This window comes from Hippopotamus amphibius, chromosome 1 (assembly GCF_030028045.1).
Source record: "Hippopotamus amphibius kiboko isolate mHipAmp2 chromosome 1, mHipAmp2.hap2, whole genome shotgun sequence".
NCBI lineage: Eukaryota > Metazoa > Chordata > Mammalia > Artiodactyla > Hippopotamidae > Hippopotamus > Hippopotamus amphibius.
Genome location: NC_080186.1, coordinates 74459348 through 74473485, shown reverse-complemented (window position 1 = coordinate 74473485; position 14138 = coordinate 74459348). Strand labels below are relative to the sequence as shown.

The following is a 14138-nucleotide window of genomic DNA, read 5'->3' as shown; positions in this document are numbered from 1 at the left end:
ATTCTCAAAATGGAAAACTAGAATATTGATAAGTCAAATGCAGGAATGAAAAAGCATAAACTACTTTGAACATTGTTGGACCTAGAAGGTATTATGCTAAATGAAATGTCAGACAGAGAAAGACAAATACTATATATGGATTTCACTTATATGTAGAATGTGGAAAACGAAACACATGAACAAACAAAACAAAACAAAAACAGTCACAGGTACAGAGAACAGACGGTTGCCAGAGGGAAAAGGGATCAGGGGAATGAGTGAAATAGGCGAGGGAAATTAGTACAAACTTCTAGTTATGAAAAAATTAGTAACAGATGAAATGTACAGCATGGGAAATATAGTCAATAGTAAGGATATATCTTTGTATGTTGACAGATGGTAACTAGACTTATCATGATGATCAGTTAGTATAGAAATGTCAAATCACTATGTTGTGCACCAGAAAGTAGCTTAGTGTTGTAGATCAGTTACTTCAAAAACATACAAACAAACAAACTAGCTCATAGAAAAAGAGATCATATTTGTGGTTACCAGAGGTGACGGGGCAGGGAGGGGGAACTGAATGAAGGTGTTAAAAGATACAAATTTCCAGTTATAAGGTAAATAAATACTAGGGATGTAATATATAACATGACTAACATAATTAACACTGCTATATGTTATACACGAAAGTTAAGAGAGTAAATGCTAAGAGTTCTTATCACAGGAAAAATATTTTTTTCTTTTGCTTTTGCTTTGTATCTATATGAGATGATGGATGTTCACTAAACTTACTGTGGTAACAACTTCATGATGCATGTAAGTCAGATCAACCTTAAACTTATACAGGGCTGTGTGTCAACTATATCTCAATAAAACTGGAAGAAAAAACTAAAATCAATTAAAGCTGCAAAAGCTATGCAATACTCATAGATATTTTTTCTTTCTTTTTAAATTATGTAAAATGCACATTCTCTCTCATGATACCGAAAGCACCTTTGCACTTAATTTAATTAAGTAGTAAAATATTCATTTCTTTGTTAGCTTAGTATTATCAAATTTTTTTTCTAATCAGGAACAAAAGCGTTAAAAATATTTCTTTTATTTCTTTTATATTTTTTGCCTAAAATCTACTAAAACTCAAATTAATAAATCAGGATTTTTTTTTTTAATGTATGGTATATCAGACACTTCTGGGACTTAAAAGACCTCTATTTTTACTTTAGGTCTGCCACAACAAACCCTGTGATGCTCTTATAGGTACCTAATAGCTCAGTAGAATGAGTGTATTTAGAAAGATGCTTTTGGCAATAAGAAAGAGAATTCTGAGTAAAAGTGTGTTTTTAAATAATAGGTACATTGTCGTTCATAACAAAGTCACAAGATATGCAGTTCCAGAGTTAGTTTCAGTAGCTTAATGATTTTACCAAAATCTCATGCTTTTTCAATTTTTCTACACTGCTATTCCCAGCATGTTGGCGTTCGTCCTTGGACTTGTTACCTCATGGTTACATAGTGTCTGCTGCAACTCCAGACATCACATTCTCATCCAAAAAAAAAAAAAGAGGAAAAAGAAGGACAGGGAAAAAAATTTTCATGCCTCTCTCCCTCTTTTAAATCAAGGGGGAAAATCTTTTTGAGAATCTCCCTCAGAATCTCTCCTCTGCCTCTTCCTGTTTTAGTGGCCAGAACTGAGTCAGATGCTCATATCCTAGCTGCAGAGAAGGTTTGCCTTGTCTCTATTTGGCATTTCCAGTCTCTGATGCAGGGCAGATACCGCTGGCAAGGAAGAAAGGGAAAGGAAATGACAGTTGCTTGGGAAACCAGCCATGGCTACCTTGGCAAATTATTTTCAAAGACCTCTATCTGCTAAAGTTCAAATTCTCTGACATCTTAGTCACAGGGTTGCTTCTGTATTATACATCAGTCAGTGTATCAACAATCTAAGGCCAGATCTACATAAAAGTGCATAAATTAATATTTAGAAAGCCCAAAGTAATAAGTTGTGTTTTTTTCATTGAATAATAGGAAGAAATGAGCCTGAAACAATGAGCGTGTGTGTGCGTGTGTGTGTGTGTGTGAAAAGAATCTCTTAGAAAAGAAACTTGTTGTTGTTTCCTACTTAGTTATCTCTAGGAGTTTTAAAATAGTTTAACTTTTCCCTGAGTATTTTCTCAGTAGCATTCGAAATAGTTTTATGAGCATGTAATGTAGGTTGCCGCATATTCTAGCGAAAATGAGCGTCTTCATAGTTGATTATGTTTCCCATAACCTCTTGATTGGACTGCTTCAGTGCAAGATCGGAGCTTCAGTTCCTACAGAGTGGCCATCCACAGAGATAATTGTCATAGTTTCCGCTCATATGGCACTGTTTCTCCAGAAAGAGTTCAAAAAGTCTTATAAGTACAATTTTATCTTTACTGCATTATGAGTCAGGAACACACAATAATTTTTGGTCAGTGAGAAAATTCATGTTCAGAGTGAATGAATGATTGGTTCTGGTCATTAAACCCAAGAAGACTAGAGAGAGAGGAGAGGAGTGAAATTCAGCCTCCTCCGCAATCAAATTAGAGTAGTACAGAATTTGTCTTACAGCTGGTTGCTGTTCACGAGTTTCTATTTTATACTTTAATCTATTTCATTGGAGAAGTTTATATTACTATATAAACTAGAGGTATTCTTGAGAGGTTACTTGTGAGTTTATTTCTTCATAATGAATCTTTTTTTTCATGTTACACATTAGATTAGAGATATGAAGTTATAGGAAAGAAAATTTTTCCAATAAGACATCATAAAATCAGCTTAAACTTTTATTTCATATTTTTAAAGATTTTTTTTTTCTTTGATGTGGACCATTTTTAAAGTCTTTATTGAATTTGTTACAATACTGCTTCTGTTTTGTGTTTTGGTTTTTTGCCCATGAGTCATGTTCAACCAGGGATCGAACCCACACCACCTGTATTGGAAGGCGAAGTCTTAACCACTGGACAGCCAGGGAAGTCTCGCAGCTTAAACTTTTTTTTTTGATTTCCTCTTTAATACAAAAGTATTTATTAGAGAAAAATTGTTGGTTTTTTATTTTATTTTATTTTTATTTTTTTATTTTGATTTTTATTTTTTAAGCTCTTTATTGGAATATAATTGCTTTACACTGTTGTGCCACTTTTTTTCTGTACATCGAAGTGAATCAGCTATATTTATACATATATCCCCATATGCCCTCCCTCCTGCGACTCCCTCCCTCCCTCCCTATCCCAGCCCTCTAAGTCATCACCCATCATCAAGTTGATCTCCCTATGTTATGCGGCAACTTTCCACTACCTGTTTTACATTTGGTAGTGTATATATGTCAATGCTGCTCTCTCACTTCGTCCCAGCTTCCCCTTCGTCCTCCTGCCCACCCTGTGTCCTCAAGTCCGTTCTCTACATCTCCATCTTTATTCTTGCCCTGTCACTGGGTTCATCAGAACCATTTTTTTTACATTCCATATATGTGAGTTAGCATACGGTATTTGTTTTTCTCTTTCTGGCTTATTTTGCTCTGTATGACAGTCTCTAGGTCCATCCACCTCACTACAAATAACTCAATTTCTTTCATTTTTATGGCTCAGTAATATTCCATTGTGTATATGTGCCACATCTTCTTTATCCATTCATCTGTTGATGGGCATTTAGGTTGCTTCCATGTCCTGGATATTGTAAATAGTTCTCAGCTTAAACTTTTAAAGGTTGAATATTTAAAAGAAGGAAATACTCAAAATATTGAAAGCTTGATGTAAATTATATATTTTAAATATTTATTCTAATAATTTAAATACTGCAGGGAGAAACATCTTAATTAGAAGCATTCACAAATTGCTTGGTTAGCAGCATTCTAAAAAGTTGTCTTCCCAATGTTGTTTGACAAACTAATAGATATTTAGTTTGGTTGCATATCCTTCTGGGAGATCCAAGAAGCCAGTTTAGCTTCTTGTTGCTGTTCTTAGGGAGAAGTTGAATTGAAATGTTGGAAAGTACATAAATATTGTAGCTGTGACACTGGCTGAAGATATAGCAATAATCAAGGGAGAATTTTTTTTTTTAATTTTTATTGGAGTGTAGTTGATATACAATGTTGCATTAGTTTCAGATGTACAGCAAAGTGAATCAGTTATGCATATACATATATCCACTCTTTTTTTTTTTTGGATTCTTTTCTCATATAAGCCATTAAGGGAGAATTTTTATAGAAAACATTTTATCATAGAGATTATGTTATTGGACACTAGATTTTAAATTTTTCCTAGTGTGTGAAGATAATAAGTTTATGTTTCTTCAAAATGGGGTATGCCAGTAGTTGCATTTTTAAAGAATATCAATTCCTAGGCCTTTAGTGCTTGTGTTGTAAGGAATGATTTATTTCAAAACATAAAATAAGAAGTTCATTTAAAGAAATATTGTGAACAAGAGAACATGATAATGTGGTAGAATTGGTAGGTCCAAAGTATAAAATACAAATGTCCATTTAACATAGGACATGGATTAAGTAAAGTGGAAATATAGTATATTCTTTCCCTGAGTTCCAATAAGAGAGAGCTATCAGACAGTATCAACTGAGAGTTTTCCTGTCCTTGTGACATGAATAGCCACTAATTAGAGAGTGAGAACATTTGAAAGACAAGTTGAAAGCTGGAATGAATAAGCCCATGCCAAAAATTTGCAGAATCTTGCGACGGTCAGCAAACCCAAGTTACTGCACTGGGAATTTATGGAGAAACAAAATTCTGCCAACTTTTTGTGGCTTCAGAAGTAACTTTACACTTAAATAAATAAAACCTCTGACTCTGATAAAAAGCAAATCATAGATTGTATAATTTTATCAAAATGACAGATGCACCAAGATATTGCATTATTTCCCGACATTGCTCCAACCGGAATCTTTTACCAGATTTGCAATTGGATAAATGTTATAAAGTAATAGCATGCTAGGAAGGACTTAATTTTCATAAATGCAACCAAATGACAGTATTAAGAACAAATGTCCCTAGATTCCAGTAACATGTACCCTAAGAAATGAGAATTTCAAATAGTGTGTAAATAGAGTTATCTAGTGGCAATTATCTTATAATAAATATTTCTAACCCTTAATTTATCTGTTATATCAAGCTTTAAAGACAAATATTCTTAGAGACCAAGCTTCTATCATAAATGCATGGAGCTATCTAGATGTAAGATCTTAAGGACTGATGTAGACGAGGGGTTGGAAAACTATGCTTATGGTCCAAATTTGGTGGCCCCTTTTTTATAAAGCTTTATTGGAACACAATCATGTCCACTTGTTAACATGTCAAAATCTATGGCTATTTTTGCACTACAATGGCAGAACTGAGCAGTCAAGACGGAGACCGTATGGCCCACAGAGCATGAAACACTTCTTGTCTAGCCTTTTAATAGAAAAAGTTTTTTGACCTCTGGCATAGACTACAGTGAGCTCTAGAAAACACACTTTTCATAAAAACATTCATATTTAAACAATGGTCAAGCTAAATAATCCAGGCCAGGCTTAGATGATTGGTCACGGCTGGAAAAAGAGATCCTGTGTCAGCCCTGTCATTAACTTTCTGTAGGACCTTGAACAAGTCACCAAGTCTCCTCTAGTAAGAAGACAGCATTTCTTTTTCCTGAGATTTCAGTGCATAAGGCCAAATAGCAAAAATCAACATGGTCTTTTAAGGAGAATGTGATGGTCAAACCAGGGAAGCATGTCCAAAACAGTCATAAATGCAAGGAGAGCCTGAAGTGAATATTGGGAACTGAGAGCCTGACAGGTCAGAGTTTCAAGCAGACAAATGAGGATGATTTGATCAAATTTAAATCCTATACTTGTGATAGGGAAATACACAGGCCTGTGTTTTCATGGACTACGTATGTCCATGATTTCATGGACTGGGATGGACAAGAACTCAATTTCATCATCTGCAAAAAATTATTTACAGTGTTTTCCTAATCTAAGAAATGTCCTGTAGGAGAGAAAAGAAAAATGATTTGGTCACATAAACAGGAAATTGTCTAACTGAATCTGTTTAATAATCACAATGAACATTTGTATGTTTGGTGAGATGTCCTACTAATAAGAAATCCATTTAACATTTTTTAAGCAAGATTTGCCAAAACGTACTGGCCATCTGAAATTTTTTTTAAATCATGCAGCGCTTATAAGTCCTTAGGAAAACTTCAGGAAACTCTGACCTCAATAATCTCTTAAAATATTTCCAACTCTGAAATTCTTCCGTAAGTATTTTAATACCTAACTCTTAAAGAGCACCTACCATAAATCAGTCACTATGTATGTGCTTTACCTGTATTAACTGTTTTACTCATCAAAATAACCTTATGATGTAAGGATTCTTATTATCATTCCCATAAACAGAAGAGAAAACTGAGGTGCAAAGGTGTTCTTATTGGTTTAAAGTCAAATAGCTAGTGAGTGGTAGAATCGGGATTTATACCCAGGTTGTCTGAATTCAGAGTTTACGCCCTAAACTACTCCCCCTTTAGAGTTTTGTTGCTATATTTCAGATATCCAAAGAAATGAAAAACTCACCCAAATATTGCTCTTAGTATTTTTTATTATTTGGGTTTTTTAAAACCTACTGTTGGAAATGTCAGGAAGTCACCTTAACACAACATGTAGATATCCTGAGACAGATGAACCTCAACCTTATCTGCCCCTGTCATCACGCATAGTTCACAATAAGTGAGCTAATGTATATTGATTACAATATTCATTAAAACAGGCCTATCAGGATATCCCCTTGGCAACTGTTAATTAATTATAGCTGCCTCCTTGGCAACTGCTAATTAATTGTAGATGCCTGATAAAAATTGAGTGGTTTTTCTTTGTAAATATTCTAGAATTCAAACATCTCTCTGGTAACGAGTTATTCATTCATCTACATATGAATATCTTCATTAAACAAACTGATTGAGAAGCTATTTGTAAGATCGACAACTTACTTGCTCTCATGAAGCTTCAGTCTAGCAGGAAGAAAATAATTAGCAAGTAAGCAAAAAATGTTTTGGTTTTCAGCATTAAATACTAAAAAATAAAAAAATCTAAAAAATTAAATATTTCGGTGGTAAGTATTAAGAAGAAAATGAAATGGGGCAATATATAAAATGAAGATGGGAAGGAGATTTAATGAGAAGATTTCTGAGTAGATCATTATAGGCAAGAGAAACAGTGATGATAAATGTAACAATCGAGGAAATTTTACACATTTCTACAAATTTTACATATATAATATGAACACAAGTTGGTAAACATCATTTAATACAACCGATTTCATTAGAACTTGCTCATGAGAACTTCAGATAAGCAGATGAACTTTGCAAATGAATCTAAATAATCAGCAAGATACTCGGTTCAGACAAGAGATGATCAAATTGTCAGCATAACTGAAGGAGAATGTGACCCAAACTGTAACCAAGTCCTGATATTTTCTCCCTGACCTATGGCGGTGATCATGTCTTCATGCCCTTTGTAAAGGGAAGTCACACCAATTGGATTCCTGTGTTGGGACAGAAATATCGGCCCCACACCCACACGTGTTTACTGTAAGGACAAAGGAGTACAGGCAAATGAATACATAATTAGGTAGGCTGCTTGAAGTCCCTAAGGATAGGCCATGTGGGACCCCACCTAGTAGAATAAGGAGGTAAACAAATGGAGATAAGAAGCTCACCATCCTAGGAATCAGCAAAGAGAGGAGATAAAAGCCTGGAGTAATCCTCTAGCACAGTGGATGTCAACTAGAAGCAATTTTGCCCTCCCAATCTCTACCCAGGGGATATTCGACAGTGTCTGGAGACATTTTGGTTTGAAAACTGCAGAGAACACTACTGATATTAGGTAGGTAGAGGCCTTGGATGCTGCTAAACATCCTATAATGCACAAGACAGCTGCATCCCAGATACCCCCTTATCCAGCCATGAGATTAGAACAACAGGGATTCCTGCAATAAACTCTAATGGGAATTTTTAGAGTTTCTTCACTTTGGACCCAAATCTCCTACATCCTTGGAGAATACATGTTAGTGTTGTGGACTTAAGCTATGATCACAGAAAAACCTCAGCCTCAGATGTACTCTTTTAGTATTTTCATTGTTTCTTTTCACATATGCAGATATATGTGATTCATATAGCAAGGTTCTCCAAAACTCAGCTCAAACGTCACCTTTTCTTAAAGGTTTCCATAATTACCAGACTGTCAAATGTTCCTCCTTCTGAGCTCCAATGGCAATCTATACATACTTTTATCCTAGCACTTATCACGCTGTGAAGTAAATATTCATTGAAAGGTCATTCCCACCTTAAAAATAGATCTTTCCAAGTAGAGACTATGTAAGGTGTGCTAAACCTCCTACAGTGCACAAAATAGTCCCCTATATCAAAGAATTAACTGGCCCAAAATGTCAACGGAGCCAAGGTTGAGGAACCTCGCATCCCAGAAATCTTTGTAATTCCAGTGCCCACGTGGCACCTGCCACGAGGAAGCACAAGTGAAGGAATGAATGCCCACAAAGAACACCACTAACATAAACATACCATGAGTTCTCTTTTGTTTTTCTGTCAAAGCCTGACTTGTGTCCTGATTAAATTAAAAACCTCTTACATAGTTCATTTAAAAGGAACTTTTCTTGGAGAATTTGACAGAATGATTATAGTTTAGCAACTAGCACATGAACAAGAAAAGCAACAGACTGCATTACAAAATCTTGTGGGTAAAGACAGTCTTTTCGAAAGTTGCAAAATGTAAGAAATAATATCGAATGACATATTCAAACAACAGAAGCAAGAGTCTAAAATTTTAAAGATATGTAAGAAATCATATCGGAAAGTAACTGGTAGAGACGTGGATGGACCTAGAGACTGTCACACAGAGTGAAGTAAGACAGAAAGAGAAAAACAAATATCATATATTAATGCTTATATGTGGAATCTAGAAAAATGGTCCAGATGAATCTATTTGCAGGGCAGGAATAGAGATGCAGGTGTTGGACGTGTGGACATGGGGTGGGGGGAAGAGATGGGATGAATTGGGAGTTTGGGATTGACATGTACACACTACCATGTGTAAAATGGATAGCTAGTGAGAACCTGCTGTATAGTGTAGGGAGCTCAACTTGGTGCTCTGTGGTGACCTACATGGGTGGGATTGGGGTCAGGGGAGAAGGAAGTCCAAGAGAGAGGCAATATATGTATACATATAGCTGATTCACTTCGTCGTACAGCAGAAACTAACACAACATTGTAAAGGAACTGTACCCCAATAAAAAAAATGGAAGTAAGAAAGTAATGATAGAGTGAAACTTTGGTGATAGTAATTAATGGAAACTAGGATCAAGAAAATAAAATGAGATAAAATTAAAATAGAAGAAAAGATATTTTAAATAGAATTTAAATAGCTTCAGAAAAGACTAGAAAACCTCATGGGAAAGCCTTTTGTTGTTGTTGTTCCAGAGCAAACAAAAGGAAAAATGTTGCTCTTTCAAAAGAATGGCAAAGGAATAGTAGGAAGCTATGTTATAAATTTAAAATAGAGTTTTTAGGTATGAATTTATGAGCCAAAGATTTCAAAAGCAGTAGCTGAAAACTAGGATGGAAAAAGAAAAGGTCTTAGGGGTGACATAGAGGCTACCTATCCCCAAACAAAAGGAATCAAACTTAAACTACACTACTAGAAACATAAGACAAAATAGATACATTTATACACTGTCTTGCTCAGCCCAGGTCTATAAAGAACTGAGTTTAATTCTGAGTGCCATTTGGCCTTCAGAGACAGGAAATGTTTCAGATTCTGTGGTCCATATGGTCTGTCTCACTACTTAATTCTGCCAGTGCAGTGCAAAGCAGCCATAGATTACACGTTAAAGAGTGGGCATGACCACGTTCCAGTGAAGCTTTATCTACAAAAACAAAGGTGCCAGATTTGTATCTGGTCCTGTTTGGAAGAGAAGCTTTGATAAAGGTGATCAGGGTGTTTAGGTTTCTGGAAACATCATACAAGAAATGATTTAAGAGGTCACCAATATTTAGCCTAGAAAAAAAGACAAATCCCATAACTAATAAAATTTGCTTTAGGACACTCAAGTACAAGACATCACACATGTCTTCATTTAATAAAAATAATTGTGTCTTTCTCTTCAACCACAATGGCTAGAAAAAATATATATTCTTAGGTCTATGTGATATGCAGAGTTCATAGTGAGAACTGCTGAGTTCGTAGAGTTCAGGAAATCATGGAAAGGTTTCTGGGCTTCAGTTCATGGTGGTTCTCACTAGAATATTTTTTTACCTAAGGCTACATGGTCAAGTCAAATGTAGGTGGCTTTTCTATTTCTGTGGTCATTTTTCATTCATTTGCCATGCTTGGTCACTTGGTCCTTCACCTGTTGGACATGTGGTCTAAGAACAAATTTTGAGGGAAACTACCTCTCAGTATTCCCAGGCTCAGAAGAAAATCTAATTCTCTCTTCACGGGGCCCAGCCACTACCACCTCTTACCCTAGAAGCACCTATTTGCTGGTGTAGATTTGGCAAGAGGTAAGGCAGGTGTTCTTACAATTCTGGCCAATGTTTCACAACATCTTTGGATGCTAGTGGTTCCACACAGACTCTTCTGGGCATCTTGAAACATAAAGGAGGCATATATATATGAAAAAAATTAACAATCCAAGAACATTACTGGCCAATGCCAAATAAATAGTGGAAAAGAAAGCAGATAGTACGTGAGTTTAAAAGGAGAGATAACCTTCTGGTGGAGTAGACAAGAAACATCACTTATTTACTTTTCAAGTATTTACTTCTAGTCAAGACCTTTTACCTGAGCTCCAGTGTTACACAGGCACACGTGTATGTGTGCGAGCATGTGCACACAAACATACACACACACACCCCCCCCATATTTTCTCCTAACATAGGACTTTCACATTTACCTCAAATCGCTACAGTATTTACAGAAGAATTCACTACATCCAACCTCTCTCCACCTTAGATTTATTCCGTTCCGATATTCCTACACGGCTACTCAGTCCAGAAACTATCTTCAGTTCCTTCCTCTTCTTTACCTCCCACATCCATCCAGTCATCATCATTACCAAGGTGTCTTCACCAGTGAATCTCTCATAGTTGTCACCATATCATCCATACTGGTATTGTCTTCTTTCTGGCCCCAATTATATCCCACATGGATTTCAGGACAGTTTTATTTTATTTACTTTTTTTTGCTAGCACATCTTCTCCCCATTTCCTACACCATTCCAAGCTGCCAAGGTGATCTTTCTAAAATACAAATTTGATATATCTTTCCTACCTAAATCTTTTTTTTAAAATAATTTTATTTATTTATTTATTTTCCTACCTAAATCTTAAAGCTTCCATTGTCTTCAAGCTAAAACTCAAACGTCTTTCTTTAACATGGATGCCATCATGATCTGGCCCTTGCCTACCTATTTTTTCTTATTTCTTACTATGTTTCTTACTTATTTGCCATTCTTACTAACCTGTAGTTCCTTAAATGGGCCTTGATCTCTTTCAATGCCCACCTTTGATGTTTCCTCCAAAAAACATCCATCTCTTCTGATCCTGTAGCCTGATCAACTGTTACAAAATGAAGTGTCGCTAGAGTCTCCTACTTTTTACCCCTCAAGGCTGAAAACACACCTCTCGAGAATCCTACAAATATATTTTCTATGGCATTTACTCTGTTGGGTAAAAATGGCCCATTGTCTTAACCATTTTCTCAAGATTATGAGCTCCCTAATAATAGGAAAAATACCTTTCATCTTGATAACCTTAAAAGTTGAGAGATAGTAGGAAATCAGTATGTTTATGTTATTGAATAAACAATATTGAAAGATGTATGGGTAAAGGCATATTGAATGGGAGAAAAAATGCATTAGCAAAAGCTTAAAACAGAAAACTGATCTCAAAGTTACCACTAATATACATGTTGTTCAATCAAGTGGTCATTTCTCAGGTATATTATCAATTTTTGTTACAATCTGTTATTTCTTCCACCTTGAAACACCTTCACATGGTTTCCAGTACTTCACACTCTTCTGGCTTTTTCTGCTGTGATCCTAGTAGCTTCTCTGTCTTCTTTCCTGGTTCATCCTCACATCCTCTTAGACCCATTGTCTTCTCATCTACACTCATTCCTTTGGTGATCTCACATACTCAAGGCTTGATGCCATCTGTATGCTGACCATGCTCAAATGATCTATTTTGCCTGGACTTCTTCCCTGAATTCCAGACTTCTGTACATCTCTAGTTGATTTTACAGTAGAAATTTCAAATTTAGCATTTCCTTTTATTTTCCAATCTTATGAGGTGAGGTATAACTGATAAATAAAATTGTAGTATATTTATAGTACATCGTGATGATTTAATAGAAGCATACATTGTGAAAGGATTCTTCTCATCTAATTAATTAACACATCCATCACTTCACATGTGTATCTCTGTGGGGGGAGGGAGGATTGAGGGGGAATGGACAGGGGTGAGAACATTTAAAACCAAACCTCTGATGAACCCCAAACCCTGCTCACCTTGTCTTCTCCATCAGTCAATTACACTTCATCCTTCTAGTTGTTCAGACCAACACACGTTTTAGTCACGTTTGACTCTAATTTCTCTTACTCCCCACAATCATTTCATCAACAAAACATTTGAATCTAATCTTAAATATGTCTAGAATCCAACCACTTCTCACCACCTCCACTGCCATCAACCTGGCGAACTGCCATCACCTCTCATTTGGCATATCCCATTAGCTTCCTGTTTGATCTCCCAGCTTCCACCTTCGTCCTCCTCAGTCTGCTTACGAGCCTGAAATCATAGGTATCCTTTTAAAACAAGTCTCTTCAATACACCTTTGATCAAAACCTTCCAGTGACCCTCCATCTAATTCAACTTCAAAGCCAAAGTCCTGGGCTATAAGAACCCATATTTTCTAACTCCCCATTATCATCTCTTTACTTCCCTTGTCTCTCACTCTACCAGCCACGCCAATGACCTAGGCTGTCTTCAAGCAAGCAACATGTCCCTACTTTAGAATCTAGGCACTAGGACGCTCCCTCATTTCCTTTAAGCATGGGCTCAAATTTCTTCTCAGTGAGAATTGATTATTAAAAACGGTGATCCTGTTGTATGAATTCTTCCTGTCTTCCTCCTCCACTTAAGTGTTCGTCACAGCACTTATAGCCTTCTGGCATTTTATTTCATTTTACTTAATTGTTTTATTTATTGTCCTTAACATCTCTGCTGCCATGTAAAATCCTTTCAAGGGGGAATTTTTGTTTTTTTTCATCCAGTTCTATTCCCCAGACCCCAAAAGATTGTCTAGAGCAATAATCTTTCAATTACAGCTGCTGAGTGAAGAAAAAGTACACATTTTTTGGGGGGGGGGGGCATTTCTGAGTGCCTGACAGTCTGGATTACAGTAGTATTTCATTTGCTGCTCATAAAAGACCTATAAGATAATTACTATATGAATTTTAGGGGCTTCCTAGGTGGCGCAGTGGTTAAGAATCCACCTGCCAATGCAGAGGACATGGGTTAGATCCCTGCCCCAGGAAGATCCCACATGCCACAGAGCAACTAAGCCCGTGTGCAAAAAAAAAAAAAAAAAAATTACTATATGAATTTTAAAGATGAAGGTACTAAAATTTTTTAAGATTTGAGTCAACAATGCCTCCAGAATTCTTGTATAGTCAAGACTCGAAGAGAGTATTTTAGTTATTAGGGAGATAAAAAATTTGAAAATCAGAAAAAATATCTTTTCTTATGTTGTATGTTGTACTTGAGAATGGTTTGATAAGTGCTGATTGCACATGGCATGTGCTTAGGTACCTCTAATCTTTGGCACCAACTCTTGCCCAAAGTTTATAGGTGTTCAAAGCTGTAGCATCGTTCAAGCCAATGTGTTCAGCAGACAACAAGTACGAAAGTTAGGAGTAGAGAATTAAGAGGTACAAACTACTATGTATAAAATAAATAGGCTACAAGAATAGATAGTACAACCCAAGGAATATAGCCAATATTTTATAATAATTACAAATGGAATGTAACCTTTAGAAATTGTGAATGATCATGCTGTACATCTGAAGCTTACATAA

At 35.9% G+C, this 14138-nt stretch overlaps 1 protein-coding gene across 2 annotated transcripts in view; it reads left to right on the top strand.

Moving 5' to 3' along the window:
• The window catches only part of LRRC7 (leucine rich repeat containing 7), a 371481-nt gene that overhangs the window by 195001 nt on the left and 162342 nt on the right, over positions 1-14138 (top strand). The gene's annotated exons all lie outside the window — the stretch shown is intronic.